The sequence below is a fragment of the Podarcis vaucheri genome (assembly GCF_965113315.1).
Source record: "Podarcis vaucheri genome assembly, chromosome: 5".
Classification (NCBI taxonomy): Eukaryota; Metazoa; Chordata; class Lepidosauria; order Squamata; family Lacertidae; genus Podarcis; species Podarcis vaucheri.
In genome coordinates this window covers 58,046,165-58,061,759 of record NC_138763.1, presented here as the reverse complement: position 1 = coordinate 58,061,759, position 15,595 = coordinate 58,046,165, and the positions used below count along the sequence as shown (strand labels likewise).

General features: G+C 41.5%; 2 long non-coding RNA genes across 2 annotated transcripts in view; both read left to right on the top strand.

Annotated features, from left to right (window-relative positions):
* Positions 1-381: 381 nt before the first annotated feature.
* Positions 382-6,053, top strand: LOC309532499. Its single transcript, XR_014219885.1, has 2 exons — positions 382-953; positions 4,341-6,053. It is a non-coding gene; the product is annotated as an uncharacterized lncRNA (long non-coding RNA).
* A 1,712-nt stretch (positions 6,054-7,765) lies between these two features.
* The window catches only part of LOC309532508, a 36,238-nt gene continuing 28,408 nt past the window's right edge, over positions 7,766-15,595 (top strand). Inside the window, exons 1-2 of the long non-coding RNA XR_014219895.1 lie at positions 7,766-7,846; positions 8,861-8,921. This is a non-coding gene — a long non-coding RNA (uncharacterized lncRNA). The remainder of the gene's footprint in view (positions 7,847-8,860; positions 8,922-15,595) is intronic.

Here is a 15,595-nt window from a genome sequence, read left to right as displayed (position 1 = left end):
GAAATGAAAACAAGATTAATGTCGCCCCAGCTAAGCATTCCAGTGAAGCTAGTCAATTTTTCAGCGATTATATTTGCATCGCTGAGATCACCAGATTTATGAAGATAGCATCCATGCTGAGGATGTTTTCCTTTTAATGGACAAAGCTAACACAAAAAATACATTAAAAGCATAATTTTGTATGACTGTATGTAGATTAACTGAAAAAGGTTATTAGGCAGACTGTCTGCAGAACTGACTTTTCCAAGAATATCCTCTTTACAATTTATAGCCATGAGTAATGTGGAATCAGAGACATTTTGAACCTCACACAATACAAATACAATTTTCTGAAAGGACTTTTTTTTTTCACATGCAAGTTGTGCTTTATGGCCTCTTTCTTGTGTCCCACAGCTTGTTTTTGTGTGTGAGAGGGTGGGAGGGAAAGTCTATGTTCTGTGAAGGGATTCTACTTACATGCTTTTGAAAAAGCTCAATTCCATGAATGGCAAAAAAGAGGAAACTGCAATCGTGATTCCCACCCCATTCTCAAGATTGAGATCAGGTTCCTGATATAGGGGTAGGGGCTTTAACACTTTGTTCCCAGCTCCAGCCCAGATCACACTCACACAAGCTTGCGATTTGCATTAATATTTTTACTCCCATCATATGCAAGCAGCCTCAGAATTTCCTTCACTAGGAGTACACTTGCTCAGTGCTTACAAATGTAGGTGAGATCAGCTATGCAGTTGAGGGGTGTAACTTGTGATTCCATCTCCAGTTCTTTTCATCCTTTAGCCAGAAAATTAGCAGCTTGAAATGTTTCCCTGCCATTTCCATTTTTCTTAGTCACTTCTATGGGCTGCCACTTGTTGATATGGTTGCTGCCAGAACTGCATATAAAATTGCCTCGCCTTTCTTCTTCTTGCAGTGTGGTCATGGGACAGCCTGATGTGTGAAGCTGCTGCCCTGAGGTAATTTCAAGTGGCTTCCATAAGAAGGCAGCTGTTAGTTTTGTCATCTTTTCTCTTTTGTGTAGTGCTGGATTGGTTTTTGTGGTGGGGGGGGGGAAGAAGAGGGAAAGAAACTAACAAACCTTTATACAAGGCATTTATAGCTTTCACTTCAGCTCCACATGGAGACATTAATTCTGTAAAAAGGACATTACTATGAAGAAAGGGTGCTTGCTCCCTTGGACAAATATGTGTCTGGCCTGTCTGGAAAAATTCCCATAGTCTGGCCCAATTGCCCAGGCTGCCAGGACCTTCCCTAGAGAGAATATTTTCCACCAAGCTGCAGTAGGCTCACTGGCTCTTAAACGAGCCTCCTTTGAAGCCATCAAAAATGTATAGGATTCTAGTACTGACAATTCTCTGTCCTTAAGCAATATTTATTTCTCTACATGAGCTACATGCCTTTTTGATCTGCCATGGGACACATTTCAGGTCCTGGCTTGTTTTTGAAAATGTGAAATGTCTTCCCTCTTGCTGGCTGAGCTTTCCAGCTGGTCAAAGTTGATCCAGAAGAGCGTAAAATAGCTAAGTCCCCATGTTTTAAATAGGTATTCAGCACCTTCAAATTCTAAGATGGGCTTACAAACATGATGCATGCTAAATTCGTACTACTTGCTTTGTGCTCTTTAGCCATTGTGATGCACAAACTGTAAATTCCACAACCAGGCCCTGTCCAGGGCCAAACTTTTGGAGCCCTTGACATGGCGGTAATGATGGTCTCCTCCGTGAACATGCAACAGTGCAACGGCACTTTCCCCCCTGGTGCAGTTGGGCCCACTCTCACTTCAATATAGTGCACCCACCTCACAGAACACCAATTCCATGAATTTCCACAAACTACCTCAGATTATCTTGTGGGGGACTTGTGTGAGGGAAAACGTAATACAGTGGTACCTTGGTTTATGAACTTAATCCGTTCCGGAAGTCCGTTCTTAAACTGAAACCGTTCTTAAACTAAGGCGCGCTTTCCCTAATGAGGCCTCCCGCTGCCGGTGCCCTTCTAGCATTCAGATTACGTTCTTAGACCAAGGTAAAGTTCGCAAACCAAGACACTATTTCCGGTTTTGCAGAGTTCGTAAACAAAATCGTTCATAAATAGGACTGTTCTTAAACCGAGGTACCACTGTAATTTGGAGTATCAGGCAGGATTTGATCAAATAAACAATAAAGATTTTATTTAACAAAGGAAGTTTATGACACAAGTGGGTAAAACATAGGATACTTCAGATTATAGTGTTATTTCACTTCAGTGCTTTCTCCGTTGTTGCACAGCTGTTGCTGCTTAATACTTTGGTTCTTAAACAAGGTGGTACTTCCTGTCAGTTCCACACCCCTTAGATGACCCTACTCCTGAGGTACTCCAAGTAACAGACCCAAGGGATCTCCACAACCCTCTTAACTGGTTTGGGAGTCTTCTCTTTTTGTAGAAGAATCTCTCCCCTCCCCTGGCCCATAGGTAAGTAGTATTTCCCCCCTCATGTAAGACACTACCCCAAGTTATTTCTGGAATGACTGTGTGCCCAAGGCAGTGTTTGAAACTGTTATTGCAGAATATTAAGAGCCTACGATTGCTTCTTATTTGCAAATTACCAAATTCTAAAACAGACAATTAACATTGAAAGCACATCCTGACAACATGGATGTCCTTTAGTAGTCCATATTGCTCTATTCCCCAGCCACAATCTTTCAATTATTGCTGCATGAAGGCAATTCAAACATCTGTTCCCAAAAAAATATCTGAGAATATTTAAACATTTTCCTTTGCTTGCATATAAGCTAAGGGATTTGCATGGAGGCAGGGGTAGAAAAAGCAATTCCACATTTTAACTGCACTAGATGAGCATATAAATTGAAATCCAAGGTAGAGAGGATGGTCATAGGCCATCAGTAGGAAAACAAACTTCTCTCGTACTGTTATTTTCTTTTGCTAGATCTTTCCGAAATGCATTCAAAAATAATTTTTCAACACCATGGCCTGCAATTAATCAATAGCTATATTTATTGTCTACTATTATTTCCTCCCAAACTGGGAAAATAATAACAGAAAACAATGTTTCATTTTCATTGTTTCAATATTGATGTACTTATCAGCTCTTTATTTATAGTCATTTTTAGTCTCTCTAATGTTTACATTAATTGACCAACAATAACCATACAAGCAATGGAATAGTACAGTGGTCCCTCGGTTTAAGAACAGCTGTGTTTACAAACTATTCAGTATACGAACTCCACAAAACCAGAAGTAGTGTTCCCGCTAGTGAACATTACCTCAAGATTTCACTTTCTTGGGCTACATGATCACTGCAGATGGTGATGGCAGCCACGAAATTAAAAGACGCCTGCTTTCTCGAAGTGTTCTCGAAGCTACCAGCATGAGTCTGACCAAACTGCGGGAGGCAGTGGAAGACAGGAGTCCCTGGTGTGCTCTGGTCCATGGGGTCACGAAGAGTCGGACATGACTAAACAACAACAAAGAATGGAAGCTGAATGGTAGAAGAGCACTGGTGGTGGGAGGCCTCATTAGGGAAAGTGCACCTCAGTTTAAGAACGGCTTTAGTTTAAGAACAGGCTTCCAGAATGGATTTAGTTCGTAAACCAAGGTACCACTGTACTTGGTTGTTGTTTTTTTACATATGTTTCTTAGGTTGGCAGAAATGCTAAATACAATCTTGGAAAAACAACAATCCTGTTCTATAATGCACAACACAGATTATCTGCAAATGTAACACTAATGCAAAATAAAAATCTTCCAAGAAAGAAGGAGGGGAAATATATTGCAGCTCCATCTGCCCAGTGGGTTCCATCTTCTGAGCAAAACTGTGGGGGAGTTTTTCTGAGACAAGCTGCTGGCAAGCAAAAATAGATTTCTGGGGTGATTTGAAAGGCCCTGAACAATTTGATACAGGTCAGTGGGAAGTAAAAAAGGGGTTATTAGGATTTTATATTCTCTGCGTCAATGCTATTGTTGACAGGAGAGAGGGAAAAAACGTTGCTTGGTATGAGGGAGAGCTCAAGCTCACAGTTTGTAGTAGCCTTAAAATGGAAGCAGTTGGTGGAAATGTTATGCAGACTAACATTAGGTTCAGCTGTGCCTAGTGCCAAAAACATTTCAGGTTGCAGCAAGGCTTACTAGGGTGATGAAGTAATGGCTGCTCTCCAAAAGCCAGTAGTTATCCAGATCTTTCTTGTCTAGAGTCAATCCTGTCATACAGCAGTGTGAAGAAAATGCCTGCTTCAGGTGGCACTCTGGGGGTGGGATAGACGAAGGCAGGAATAATACAGCAGCCAGCATGCTGGAGAGAGGGTCTGAGCACAATGGCTGATCTCTGTGTTTTCTTGAACTCAAAGCTGCAGCTGTGGGAGAAGCAAGGCCTTCTTGGAGTGTTGTTGCTGTGAATCCCTCCATGGTGGGTGCAGGTTGTATATATGTGCAAGTAAACCATCTGTCATAAAGACACTACAGTCTCTGCTGTGCCTGATTCCCAAAAGGAAACACAGACTCTGGGTAAGCACGTCTGGAACCCCCCTGGAATCTTGTACTGCTCAGAGATTGTGGGTGGCGTTCAACACTGGTGTCAGAAGCTGAGATCTGTGTTTCCTAGAGGAGGGCTTGTGAGTGAGGTACGCCAGAGCTGAAATTGAGAGAAGAACAGCAACACTCTTTGAGTGGCTTAAGATAGAGAAGCAGCAAAAACCAGGTGACAGTGGACCTTTCTGATGGTAAGAGTTGTTTGTCAGTGGAACAGACTCCCTCGGAAGGTGGTGGACTCTCCTTCACTGGATGTTTTTAAGATGAGATGGGTGGCCATCTGCCATGGATGCTTTAGTTGAGATTTTCTCAGAGTCCCTATCTATCAAAGTATAATCAGCTGTGATCTCAGTGAGACAAAGGGATAGGTCCCATTGGGCCTCTGCTTCAGGTAGTAAAATCTCTCAGGCCAACAAAGTTCTCAATGATCAGAACTCATCAGAGACCACAAATAGGTTAAATATATGGTGGAAAGTGCAAAATACAAAATACAAGGACTGCAGGAGATCTGAAACCACACTTAAAAAGAAATATTTTAAAGCAGCTGCATGAGGCTGTAAGGTATTTCACTGTGTGAAACCTGTACTGAAGCACACATCCAGACTTTTTTTTAAAAAAGAAAGTACTGAATAAGAACAGCAGGATGACAACTGACCTGAGGAGATTATTCAAGAAGTTGTCCTTTCCTGTCTCATCTGCTGTGTTAGGGATGGGATTGTATTAACTGTTTTTATTTGTGTAGTGCCATCACTGAACATGGTGATTTAGCGAGTAACATAAGTCAACAGCTCCAAAGAGTTGGCATTCTAAATCTTGACCAAGGAAGAGATGACACGGGAGGGGTCAGAAGCCAGGCTCTCGCATTACTCCTACAAAAGTGTTGGCAGTAAAGATAAAGCCTGTTTCAGAAAGGCTCAGAGATGGGTTAAATTGGAGTAAACAGGATGGTTTGGACAACTGTAGCTGGAAAACTCATATAATACTAAATACACCACAGTGGGTTATTTTTCAAGTTACCTGTCTGAGTTCTTCCCATTAAAACTCTGTTCTGACATTTGTTCTTTCTTTTCTTAGAGAAGAATGCCCTGGAGGAAAAGATAAGCTGTGGAGGATTTTACAAACTCAAAGGATGCTATTCATTTGGAAAGAGCAATTGTTCAAAAACGGCAGCTGGCCTAAACTGACTGGCAGCAAGGCTACCCATTCTCCAAAGGACCCATAGCCTGCACCTTTCTTTCTGGCCCCACTTGTTATCATACTGTGCCTTGGCTGCAGCAAACGTGGTCTGAATACAAGCAATGACACGCTTATTACGTTTTCTTCCCAACAGTGGAAAGAAGTGGCTGATGTCCTGGGGTGGTGCAAGGTTTGGTGCACCCCAGATTGAGGCTGAATTCAGTAGGGCTTATTCCCAGGAAAGTGTGCATACATTCTAGGGTTGCCATATTTCAAAACGTAAAAACCAGGACACTACGAAAGTTGTTGAACTTTTTTTAAAGGAAACTAATGAAATTGTTGAAAATGAAAGAACACATTTTTTTTTTTAAATTGACTTGCCAAAGATGCAGGACAAAGCGCGGCCTTTCGGACCCCCCCCCCTTGAAATCCCACCTTTGAAATCCCAGTAATGTCTGGGAAAATCCAGGTGTAGGACAGCCCTATTATCACCTAATTCAATAAATGGCTGTGCTGGCTAAGGTGGACAGATGTAAAAGAGGACAGAATTCCTGCATCTTTAATAGTTGGGTAGAAGAGACAATCTCAAGTGGCCCATTTATTTGGAATATTTATGCAAAGTCATTGCCAACTTCCAAAATGTTACTGCTGTTACACAATCCCACCACATAAAACCACCTTCCTTTTCATTACAGATCCAACTATTCCCTTTCTCATATAGTTTGAACACCTTATGTGCTGTGCACTAGGATGGACATCAACGGAGAAGGGGGGAAATCACAGTTAGCTACAGGGCTGCACCAGTTGTCTGTGTATGACATAAAAATAGTAGTGAAACCTTTGACTTGAATATACAGTGGTACCTCGGGTTAAGTACTTAATTCGTTCCGGAGGTCCATTCTTAACCTGAAACTGTTCTTAACCTGAAGCACCACTTTAGCTAATGGGGCCTCCTGCTGCTGCCACGCCGCCGGAGCACGATTTCTGTTCTGTTCCTGAAGCAAAGTTCTTAACCTGAGGTACTATTTCTGGGTTAGTGGAGTCTGTAACCTGAAGCATATGTAACCTGAAGCGTATGTAACCCGAGGTACCACTGTACAGTAAAGCCAGTACTTCACACCTAGCACAAGAGAACCACATTTACAACTGTTAAGAGTTCTCAAATTATAATCAGGAGAGGTGAAGAGGTGGTTAAAGGCAGAATATGTAGAATAGGTGCAGACAGAACTCTCACAAGGGAGTTGTATATGTCTAAACGCTAAGAAACCTGGATTGTTTCCAAAATTACCAGATTCATAATACAGTGCCCGGCTTACTGTTAGCCATGGCCTTAGTAAATGAAGTAAATTTGACCAGACAAGGTAAAAGTATTTTAAAAACATAAAACCATTCTTAAGCTGTGTTCTTGCCCAATAGATGTAGATTTGTGAATTCAAAAAAGAATATTCTCTAGTTTAACAAGAAGTCAAACTATTTTTCTTCTGTTTTCCTGAGCCATGCTCCAGGATAAAATGAACATTGAAAACTGTGAAACAAGCAGAACATGCTTGTTGCTCGTCATAACTCTTGTAGATTTAAGACATTATTTCACTGTCTCTTCATTAGATTGAGACTCTTGCCAACACACAGCAATATTCCTTCAAGCCTCTATCCTAGTGATCCGCTGAATGTCTTCTGAACACATGTGCATACACAGCACCCCTCCAATGTTGCTTTTCACCTCTGTTATATTTGGGACAATAGCTGGTTGCATACTGGAGATGAGACCGTAATTCACTTTAGGGATATGAGTCCTGCCATAAACGGCGGGAGTTTGGCCAGAGTGATTTATGAATGGTGGCAGAACACTGAAAGCAAATTCTATTATGTGTTTACTGTGGACTTTTCAGGGCTATATACTGTTATTTATACGGCATTCTCTCATCTCACAAACTGGATAACACCAGGGCTGTACTGCTGAATAAAATTTAGAGTTTAAGCTTTCAAACACTATTATTGATTGCCTTGCTATTGTATAGAACTTTGATTTAACCTATTCTGCGTGTTGTGCTCAAATGGCGACAGAACCAGCCGCAAAGGGCGGAATTTGCTTGCACAGAGCATTTTCTCTATAAAGTCAAAAATGAGAACTGCAGAGGCCACACAAGAGGTAAAATGGCAATGAAGTACACAAGAGCTCATCTAACACTTACTAAATACCGCAGCTTTCTTTTCATTACAGATTGGTTTCTTTCCATGAATTTAAAAAACAACAGCCATACCAATTCCTCTACTTCAGCCATTTCTCTGTTATCTTGTGAGTCGAAACCAAAAAGCAGCATTAGCTTCGCTGCTTGACAACTCTTAGTGCCGTGCATTCTGCTGACCACCAGAGAGAGTGTGCAAAGAGAAGACCAAAGCATGGGGCAGATATGTTGCCTCCAAGTGCTGGTTGGAGGCCTGTACCTTTCCAGATGTATCTTTTCAGGGAAGTTAGAAAGAAAGGAAAACAACACAGTTCAAGAGGGGAAAAGACCCCACAGCTCTTGAAAATCTACAGTGCTTCTGGGAGCCCAACACTTTCTCCCCAGAAGTATCGGAAGTTTGCCAGGAATCTGTAACTTGAGGTGTGCAGGTGTAACAGGTTAGGAGAGGCGATGTTATTACTGGACAATAACAATGAGTGGTGTGTGTGTGTGTTGTTGTCTGCTTGAGGTTTGAGCAAGTCCCTGAGGCGTAGCTACACATATAAACACATGTTTAATACAAGCGCCTTCCAGTTAAACTGAATTCAAGAGTGGAGAGAACTGGCAGGCTAAACATTAGCAAGTTTGCTTCTTATTGAACAACTGAGTAGAAAACTGCCTGCACACTTCCTCTTATAAATCAGCAAGTAAAAGGACTAGAGACTTCCATTTGAACAATAACAGAAAAAAAGAGAAAACAACAATAGAGAGAAGAGGCCCAGAATCTTCTTGAGGTTAGGCCCATCCAGGTTTCACGCAGCCGTGTTTCAGATGTAACATATTAGGCCCCAGGCCGCATATGATGCTGAGGTAACTTGTCTCTTCAGCTGTTCCAGACACAGAACACTGTGGGATCTTAGGATTCTGAAGGGAAGGGTTTTAAGAAGAGCCTATGCTTTGCTATAGTGATGGGAAAATGTCACCATATGTTTTTCCAGATACGGAGGCTCAGATTTTCCTTTTCCAGTGGAGAAAGGATAGATACAAAAAAAGGTGAGTGTTCTACACCTACTATCCAGCATTGTGTTCACAAGAGTTTAGATGGTTGGAAAAAGTGCAGATTTTGAAGAGCAGCTGCATTTCAGTTTGTGTACTGGTTTGCGACATGCAAACTAGGCTAGGGCCATATTAAAATGCAAACTGAAACCATTTTATCCCCCATATTTCTCTCATATTGATCCTATAGGTAGATAATTGCTGCTGCAGCATCTCCTAGTCCTTAATACCAACTATGCTTCAGGTTATTCTGAAAAGCAACCCCGAAACTGATACAATTGTCCTACTAATAGCTCATCTAACCTTTGGTTTACTAACAAGCAATTTGCTTTTATAGCTCACCTTTTAAAAGTTTTTATATTTTTTTAAAAAAAATTTTGTTGTAACTGTGCCGGGAGTAGAAACAGGGCCGGATTTATGTTTGTTGAGGCCCTAAGCTATTGAAGGTAATGTGGCCCTTTATATGTCCAGCTGTCATTGTCAACAACAAATTGTCGCTGTTTTTTTGTTTTGAATATATATATATTTATGGACCTAATAGGTATTTAAAGTCAGTTGCACATAACAAATAGGAACCTACACAACACAATACACTGTTGCTGTATGTAGGTTTTATTTTATTTGTTTTTTATCTAATATTTTGGAAATGTACATCCAGTTTTTTTTCCTTTAAATTTTTTTTGGGCCCCCAAGACAGTGGGGCTCTAAGCTATAGTTTGTTTAGCTTATACATAAATCCGGCACTGAGTTGGGTTTGGTGATGAGACTTGGGTTCAATTCTCAGCTCAGTTTTGAAGATCACCTGGTGAGCCCAAAGGATTTCACAAGTTGGCATGAAATAAAGTCTGTATAAATTGTGCTACCCACCCTAAACTTGTAGAACAAGTTAACAGGAAACTCTACAAAGCAGGAATAACTACTAACAAAATTTCTTCATACAAAGTGAATTGGTAGCGCCCCCTGATAAATCCAACTATTTTTTGTTGGTACATTTGCATGTACAAACTTGGAGCAGCTTAAGCTTCCCCAAGGATCCATGAGGATGTCGGCTTTGTGCTGAATATTCTCTCTTAGAGAGCTGCATGCAATTACTGTATGTCTTTTCCAGATTGTACCACACTTGCAAAGAAAAAGCACACAGAGTGTGTAGAGGTGAGAACATGGTAGTAGGGCCTGTCATGGACCAATGTATATTCAGACATTCAACTGAACCCATATATTACAGGGCAGTGATCCCTACTCCCCTGACCCCTATGTGCTAACTCTGGAAAGGGCATTTAATTTGGTGCTTTCCTTAGGCGAAGTTACGGCAAAAGCTTGTTTATGTAGGTGAATTTATGCCCTACTGTACCATGCCTTTTCCCAATCTGTTTCACAAGCCTTAAGTTTAATTTCTTGTGCTTTTGTTGTTTTCGCCCTTTGCTTCTCTGTTATTTTAAGTAAAAAAACAACCCCAAACCCACAGTAGAAAAAGAACATGCACAGATGGTCAAAAATTGAATGATAAATGTGACTCTGAAAGCTAAGGGCGAAGAAACCTGCCTGTTGAGCAGGCTGTCTCCTTAATATAAATCTTGGTTAAGCTACAAGTCTTAGGAAGAATTTAATTAAAATAAAAGCAGGGGACAAGGTGGGGGAAGAGAAATTGGTTAGCAAGATAAAATTATGGAGATGGAAAAGAGATAAGATGAAAAGAGGGCAAGAGGAGTGTAACACACTTTTGAATACTATGCTTTCAACTCTAATCTCTGCAAAGCCTGATTAAAACAATAGGCATGCACCCAGGTGTTGCAGATGGATTATCAGCAGGTAAAAAGCTCTATTTCTGAAGTTTGTTTACTTATGAACTCCATTTGGAGAAACTGGATCTCCCTTCTCCCCATTTTCCCTACTTCTACCTAGAGGACTAGGGTGAGTACATGTCAAGTTCTGCTTATGGATTTGTACCCCACATGGCCTAATCATTAAAGATGTTTGTGTGCTGATTATCTCAGCAGAGCTTACAGTTGGGAAGTGTGTGTGAAATGCCTGAAGCTGAGTTGGGAGCCACAGCAAATTCCTCAGAGATTTGGGGGACTGCGGGTGGCATACCATAATGCAATATGATGCAGCTGGGGGTTCTTCCACCCCTTTTCAGTTTAAACGAAGTGTTGTGTTTCCTGAGAGCAAGTGGCAAGGATATCCATTCTTCCTTCCTTGCTGTGTTTCCTGGGGGTGGGAAATCCTTGTCACATCGTCTAGTAGTGAGTGACTGGACTCTCCATGCAGGACTGTATATACCACAGGCATTCTTTTGGCCTAGTCCCCAGGAAACGTGGATGGAAGGAAAGGAAAGAACTTATGCAGAGAGCCTTGCTGCTTTCTTCAAGTCGGTGTGAGGAGGCTGTCTGAGAACACAGAAAATGTGGTAGAGAAATAGGTTTGGGTGAGAAATTTGACTCAGTTTGTATTAATTCACACTTTCCAAAACAATATGCAACAAAACAAAAATTCTGCAAAATTTGCGCTGCTTCAGATTTTGCAACACAGTTATGTAATGAACACACAAATGGGTGTACAAAAATGCATTGTATAAGGGAGGATGACGGATTCTTCCATCCCTGCAGAGAAGGAATGGTGTCACATGAAAAGCCGCATAGATCGCAGTGAGTGGACACAATACTAAAGCAGGGGTTGCCAACCTTTTTGGACCTGAGGGCACATTTGCAAACCAGAGGAACAGTCACGGGCAACTCTCCCCACCCATGCAGCAACTCCCTCCCCCGAAATAATCAAGGCGCCATGATTAGGGTTGCAAAAATTCTTTCTGTTTGCTGAAGATGTTTCAACAAGAAGTTTCTTACAGATTTCTTAGACATTTGCTATACCACCCTCAAAGCACCCTGCTTTAGAAGATGTGGCGTAGTAAAACCTTTTGGGAAGCTGTAAGTGGTGGTGGAGAGGGGCAGATTTCATGTTGGCACTATCTTATATAAAGGTTTCATCTCATGAGTACAAACCTTGCACTTATTCAGTTAGTTGATTGTTCATGCAGCCCATTCTCATTTTATGCTGAATGTATGGGAGCAGTGCCAGTGGTTGCAATCTCAGTCCCTGTCACTGCATTGACTGAATGTGTGACTGGAATGTGAGGAAAGGGCCACTTTTAGCACACAGTTAATGGTCCAGAAAAAAAAAAAAGTTATATATAGGATGCTTTTCTTGGCTTTACTTCTGCTTCATGCTAGAAGGTCCTGGTAGAGGTGGAGACTTCAAAGTCCCAGGCCAGAACCCAAAATCTTGGATTTTTAAAAAAATTGGCAGGTATGCAATCCTCCAATGGTGTTTTTCTTTGAAGCTCCAAGAAATAGCCTTGAAGTGAAGGTCACCATTGGTTTGAATAAACAGTGCATCTTGACATTTCCATCCCGTCTTGTACTTTCCCACAATCCAGTTTGTTATTTTTTTAAATTCTTCCTTAGTTGTCTTGACTGCTTGTATTCACATCAGTTATCTTAGGAAAAACAAAGCTGCAGGAAGAAAACATAACCTTGAAACTTTCTGTGTTTTAGCAAAGATCCCCCCGTTCCTTTTCTAGAGCCTGTTATATATTGATGGAAAAAAACCTGTTACCACACATGGCATTGAAATCTATTTATTTTACAGATACAATACAATGCTTGGATGATTGTTGTGACCATTGACCCTTTCATATAGGAAAATAAAAAGCCCCTCTACCCACTCAGCTCTTCCTGGCAATGCCACATCTGTTCAAAAATTCAGACTTATTTTTGGCAGGATACTAAAAGCAGCCTACTACCTAGGTCAGAAAATTCCCAAACTGTGTGCTGCAGGAGCACAGCGGTGTGCCGCAAGAGAGCTACTAATGTGCTGTGAAAAATAAATTAAACAAAGACTCTGCTATATATCTGAATTTGTCAAGAGTCCCCTTCATATGATATTTGCAGAGTCGTCAATGACAATGACCCACAGTTTGCTTCAGAAGAATTTAAACACTTTATGTACCAAAATGGCATTCACATTTACCTCTCTGCACCATCCCACTCACCCACCAATGGATTAGCAGAAAGTTTTGTGCAAACCTTGCAATTGATGACAGGTGAATATGCACCCTTGCGATGAAACCTGGCATGCTTCCTACTTGGCTGCAGTAGGGAACATTCTCAGTGGCATGCAGTGTTAATGTTTGGACTTGTGGAAACCCAGTTTGAGCATGCCTGTTGAGTTGGAGTGGTGCGTCTCATTATATACAAGTGGGCCATACAGAGATGGGGTGGAATTGCAGGAGACTAAACAAATGATGTCTCACTGTTGTTCATAAACAGAGAGGTTCCCCATTATATCCTTGCTAGGTATCTCCTGGTATGAGCTGGTGCTGCCACATTGATCTTTCATGGAATTTAAAGGAGACGCCACCATGGGCTGCTGAAACAACATATCCCCAACAACCTGTGATATGATCTTCAACACTACAGGGGTGTACTGAATGACTTGCTTAGGCCAAAAGGCAATTTTGTCGAGCACCCTGTTCTTTACACCTTCTCCAACAGGCTAGACCAGACATAGGCAAACTCGGCCCTCCAGATGTTTTGGGACTACAACTCACATCATCCCTCACTAACAGGACCAGTGGTCAGGGATGATGGGAGTTGTAGTCCCAAAACATCTGGAGGGCCGAGTTTGCCTATGCCTGGGCTAGACAAAGCAAGTTGTTTTAATTTTAGGCAACTGCACTGGGTTGTAGTGCAATTTGTGGAGTGATTTAAGTGCAGCCCCTTTAACCCAGACTGAGATCATTTTGATCAGTATGGAGCTTTAAAGCACATTTGGTTGATTTTCTGAAACTGCAATCCCAGGATTGACCTTCCACCTCGCTTTAAGGTTCAAGCATGCACTCTCAGCCTTTTCATTTAGGGCATCTGATACAGTGGAACCTTGGTTGTTGAACATAATCCGTTCTGGAAGACTGTTTGAAATCCGAAACGTTCAACAACTAAGGTGCAATTGACCGTCAGCCATTCAACGTCCGAGGCGCGTTTGAAAACAGAAGCATTCACATCTGGGTTTTCGGTGCTCAGGTTCCGAATCAGTTGGCTTCTGAGATGCTCGAAAATCGAGGTTCTACTGTATTACTGAGACTTCTCCACGAACTTCTTTTGGCATGTGAATACAAAGCTTTTGGTTGCTAAGTTCTTCTCCCTTGCTTGCCAAATGGTAGCCTGAGCCTTTTGCTACCAGGGCTTTTTTCCCATCTGGAATTCACCAGAACTCAATTACGACACCTCTGGTGGTAGGAACCAGGTGGGCGCCATTGCCAATATAAGAGAACAAAGGAGGTGTTCATGGTGAGTTTCAGCTCCTCTTTTCCTAGAAAAATAGCATTGTTTCAGCCATATAATTTGTGTGTTCTGGAGTAACCAGTACAGCATTTTTAGGACAAGCATTTGCCCCATCTTAGCTGTATTGTCTTCTTTAGACTACAACTCCCATCTGCCCCAGCTACCAAGGCCAATAGGGATGATGGGAATTCTAGTAAAAAAATATCCGGATTGCCCTGGTAGCTGTTTAGGAACTGACAGGACAATCCTCCTGCTAATGAATTTCTACAGCGTCTGTTGATTCCCCCTCCCCAAATATTGTGGCAACCTCTCAAAAGCAGGCACAGTCCTGCTACTGGGTTTCTATGGGGAAGCTGTCATTTCAGTTTGGTTTCTACTACAGTGACTCTAGTGCTAAATACATCAAACTGAAGCCATAAAGATCTCTCATTTATAACCAGAGACCCTGAGGCTAAATTTAATAACAGAGTAAGCACATACGATTGAGACTTGCTGTATGGCACCCGAGTACCTTTGAAAAGCTTGTTTTCATAATGGCTGTGAAAATGAAGGTCTTTGTTATGCATAACCAAAGCTGCCTTACCTCATTTTTCACCTTCCCTTTGCATTATTACTACAAGACTGTGTCCTTGGTTTTTTATTATTATTAAAAAAAGAGAATGTAACATTTTCCTTCTCCAGAATCTAACAAGGTGCAACCCACAGTGATTACGCATATTATCCTAACCTCCTTATAATTTTTGGTGTTATTAACAGCGTGTTTCCACTCATATAATTATACAGGGCCCAACCAAACTATGCATAGGAAGCCGGATCTAGGAATAATAAGTTTTCCATGCATTGTATTAAAGGGATACTTAATGTTTTGGTTGTCTAGAGGGGGAAAATAGTTATCCTATCTGTGCCTCTCATTTAGACTACTTAGTCCTTTCACTTTATTTTGAAGGATTTTTTGAACATGGCTTTATTTTGCCCATGTGGTATAGTTGACTTCAGCTCTTGAGGATATATGGGAACCACCAAGTACTTCATTGCATCACCTATGTGCTTAATATGGGATCCAAATGCGTGTGGCAGGGACAGGTTTTTACCCATCCTAACATGCCACTAGCTCAGTGGTGGTGGCCAAATGGGTAGTCTTAGCACACTTGAAGACTGACAACAGTGTCACTTCTTGTTTGTGGTTGATAAGAGATGCAGCAAGGATTATACAACTCTGGAGGAAGTTGCCATTGTTTCTTTGAAGGCATCTGGAGGGAAGTCCTGAGGTGGTACAGTTGGTCCTTTGAGAGGTTCCTCTTTCTTTTTTGCAATAGCCTGAAGGGTTCGATGACAGGC